The 4,233-nt window shown below is 40.2% G+C and overlaps 1 long non-coding RNA gene across 1 annotated transcript; it reads right to left on the reverse strand.

The window, feature by feature from the left end:
- Positions 1-9: 9 nt before the first annotated feature.
- LOC118156866 lies at positions 10-3,949 on the reverse strand. The gene is made up of 4 exons (XR_004746469.1): positions 3,865-3,949; positions 1,861-2,046; positions 136-201; positions 10-50 (listed from the first exon to the last, which is right to left on the reverse strand). It is a non-coding gene; the product is annotated as an uncharacterized LOC118156866 (long non-coding RNA).
- Positions 3,950-4,233: the final 284 nt, after the last annotated feature.

The raw sequence follows: 4,233 nt of genomic DNA on the forward strand, positions 1-4,233 counted from the left end.
GATTTTTGATGATTGGTGTTCCTGCGGGTGTTGAATCCTATAATACTCTCCTAAACACAACCCAAAACAGGAAAAAATACTTTATTATATTGGCAGCATTGCGGTTTATGAAAGAGTTGCTAATTTCATATTTACCAGATTTATAGCATATTTCCTTAATTGCTCTTTCCTCTTCAAGGTCTGAAGCAGTCTTAAAATCATCTGTAGGAAACATTTTTTAAAGGATTACTAGATATCTATGGAAAGACCTTCAATGTTTCTTAATGATCAAATACCATAATGAATTTCATTCTGGTCATGACTTCTCTTCTGACTCCATCCTCTGCTCTGGGCAATACAATGGCTCTTGAATGTTAGGTATTTCCAGGTGCAATGGAATTTCAGCTACACCTATTAAAAAGCTAATGCCTGTTGATTTAAAGTGACTTAAAACCATTTTCAATACTCACTCACAAAATGACCATTTATTTACATTCACAAGGAAATCTGTTTGAACGTATCACCAAGAACTTCTTGTATCACCAAGAACTTCTTGTCACTAAACTTCTGCTTAAAGTTACTATCCTGTAATGTGTGCTGGCAGGGCTGGTGAAGTGAGTGTTCCCTATCTGTCTCAGTTAAGGTTAGTAAGACTACCAATGACCCACTTTTGATACTGTCTTTTTTTTTTGATACTGAAAGTTAATTTAGTTTATTCAGACTGAAACAGAGTTAGGAAGCACTAACAGTAAGCAGCCCTTCCAACCTGGAAGGCAGCGGGAAAGTGAAAAGCAGCTTGGGGCTCCCTGAGAACTACTAGCAAAGTAGTTTGCAGAATGCGCACGAGAGTGTTTTCTCACTTTCACTCTCTGGGGACGCACAATTCATACGCTCCTTATGAGTTTCTAATCTCTAAGTGAGATACATCCAAACGTTTAATTACCATTTTTGTGTTTTTTTTTTTTTGGTTGGTTGGTTGGTTTTGTTTTAATATATATATATGTATTCAGTTTTGCATGGACTCTTTCTACTAGATCTAAGAATAACTTTTTGTAATAAAATGTGACTGCATAAAGAGGGTTTAATAAATTAGTTGAACGGTTTAATAAATTAGTTGAACAAATAATATAAATTGAAGACAAACAATATTTTGCACAGAAACCTATGGCTTCACCATCATCAGAAAGCATGTGCAGCCCCAACCTCTTTTCAAAACATTGTTTCGGTTAAAAGATGAGCTTCCTAAACTTGCAACTTTTATAGCATTTTACCCATAATATTAGGCAGTGCCAAAGAAGAGAAAATATTTGCAGCTGTATAGATCAGAAATATTTTTGTTTGGCACAAAAACAAAATGGTTCCTGCACTGCTATTGTAAATCCCCTGTTAAACATTCCCCAGTAGTAACTGTTACAGAGATGGCTAAAGCTAAGGCACACAGAAAGTCCTCACTCACCATATAGTATTAACTATTGAAAATCTTGATGAGAAGGGGAAGACATTAAAACTATGTCTTTTTAAATGAAAGTGCCAGCAGCTCAGATCAGCATCCCTGAACTGGGAACTTTGAATAATATCTGATGGTCATCTGAATATTTTAAACTCCAATTGATGAAAAGAGGGGACTGTAAATTATAACAGTATTGAAATATAAAGCCAGACATTTTACAGAAGTTTGAAAATGGTGGCTTACTCATGTATCTGGTGACCACCAACTGGGAATACTTTGGGAATTATACAGAAACTATTTCAAAAACTTGTCAATAACTCTTTCCTAAAAAATGTAATGGTTATTAGAATAAATCGTTTATGAACTATATTTTAAGAGCCAAAAAACATCCACTGTATTTCCTTGTAAAACAAAAAACAAAACTTGTTTACTGTTCTCTTTGTCTTCAACCTCCTCTTCATCCTCTTCTTCATCCTCTTCTTCATCCTCTTGGTCGTTGATGTTTATAATCAGTGGAGGGTGAATTGGTATTACAAAATTCTCCTGATTTCTGAATGATTCTTGACCATAGGCTGGATTCAGAATCCCTTCTCGGACCTCCTCCTGCAATGCGACATCTGCAAAAAATAACGTGTTGTTGTTGTTGTTTGTTTGTTTGTTTTTAAGAAGAAACTAGGTTTGGACCAACAGGTAAACTTTTGAAATCATTATATTTAAAGAATCGGTAAAAAAATTAACCGAGCAGAGACAGGCAAAAGAGCATCTTCCAGCCACAGAAAGTACAAAAATCACTGTGCATTAGCTCCTCTGAATGGAAAGATAAAGCACAGCTGAATATAGTCTCTTGACAAGTGAAACATTTTGATCATTCTATGCTGTTCAAAAAAGGTTGCATATCTCTTCCAACCAGTGGATAGATGAATCTGAGTAAGTTTCTTTCTTTCTTTCTTTCAATCCCTTTGTTTATAACCTAGGGAAAGGTGTGATTAGTAATACCTTGGCTGCAGTGAGTAAATGAGCCTAGGCTGCCACCTGTGGAAATGTATTAAACCTGCTGAATAATAGGCAGGCCTGTATTGGTCTTCATGGCATCAATTTTGAAGAATGTAGCAGTGCTAAGCACTAGATTACCCATGTTTAGCTTGTAGACTTCTTTTTTTCCATCAGAATTTTCTAAATCACAACTCTCTTGCACAAAAGCATAAGATTATACAACTGTACATAGTGTTTGTACAAATGCTATGTACAAATGCTATGTAAAAAATGCAGATTTTGTGAAAGAACTGATCTGATCATAATTGTATTGGGTTTACGTGGCAGGGGGCTGCAGGGGTGGTGGCCTCTGTGAGCAAAGCCCAGCAGCTGTCCCACATCAGATCAGAGCCAGCTCCAGCCGGCTCCAAAAGGGACCCACTGCTGGCCAGAGCTGAGCCAGTGAGTGACATTGGTTGAGCCTCCGGGACAGCACAATGAAGAAGGAAAAAAAACGCTGTGTGACAACAGCTGGGAGAGATGAGTGAGAACCAGCCCTGCAAACCCCAAGGTCAGTGCAGCAGGAGGGCAGGAGGTGCTCCAGGTGCTGCAGCAGCAGTTCCCCTGTGGCCTGTGCAGGGGAGGCTCCTGGTGGAGCAGGCTGTCCCCCTGCAGCCCACGGGTCCCACACGGAGCAGATCTCCACGCTGCAGCCCGTGGAGGAGCCCCGGGTGGAGCAGGGGAATGTGGCCTGGAGGAGGCTGCAGCCCCTGCAAGAGCAGGCCCCGGGCCGGAGCTGCAGCCCGTGGAGAGGAGCCCACGCAGGAGCAGGGGTCTGGGGGGAGGTGCCGCCCGTGGGGGACCCATGCTGGAGCAGCTTGCTCCTGGGGGATGGACCCCGTGGTACGGAGCCATGTGGGAGCGGTTCTTGAAGAGCTGCTGCCTGTGGGCAGCCCCCGCAGGCTCAGTTCGGGAAGGACGGCATCCGTGGGAGAGACCCCACAGGGAGCAGGGGCAGAGAGTGACTGTGAAGGAGCAGCAGAGATGAAGAGCATCAGGGACTGACTGCAGCCCCCATTCCCTGTTCCCCTGCATGTCTTCTTATATTAATCTCCCTCTGCTGAGTCTCTTTTACCTGTGATGGTAAATGGTGAGTTAATGTAAAAGTTTTACTTGATGTTTCTTAGCAACTTAAATTGCCATTTATTAATTCGTATTGCATGTAACCGGTGATTACAAAGATTTGTAACATGACAAATAAATTAATAGATCAACCCATTCAAATACCAATACAATTCCTTTATTTGCCTTGAACTTGACTTGGATCAGGTCGTACCTGATTTATTTGCAAGAGTACATTTCTTGATCTTAATACATATTACGTAAGCAGTCGAAGTTTAAGGATGCTTTTGTATATTTACTTACTTTTACAAACAAATTGTTGAGAAAATATTTTTACTCACTGTTACTAGGTGGCAGAAAAAGTCCATTTATATTACGAGGTTTGCTGTGATGGAAGACACAATGGATCCTCCTACAGCCTGATGGCTGTGTTTCCCAGAAACACGAGATGCTGCTGTACTTCCGCTGCAGGACAAAGTAGTTTTCAGATATTGTAAATATAACAATAAAAGTAGACTACATTGACTAATGTTAGAACATTTGAAACTATCTGCAGTTAAGTCAAAGGAGTTTTAATGATGTAGAACTGTTACCAGACAAGAATCAGAGTAAAGCTGTCTATGCACGCTGTACTGCAGACTTTTTATGAGATGCTGGGAAGAAAAAAACTGTTATTTTTAATATACAACATTTTTATTTAATGTATGTGT

This window comes from Oxyura jamaicensis, assembly GCF_011077185.1.
Source record: "Oxyura jamaicensis isolate SHBP4307 breed ruddy duck chromosome 1 unlocalized genomic scaffold, BPBGC_Ojam_1.0 oxy1_random_OJ89503, whole genome shotgun sequence".
NCBI lineage: Eukaryota > Metazoa > Chordata > Aves > Anseriformes > Anatidae > Oxyura > Oxyura jamaicensis.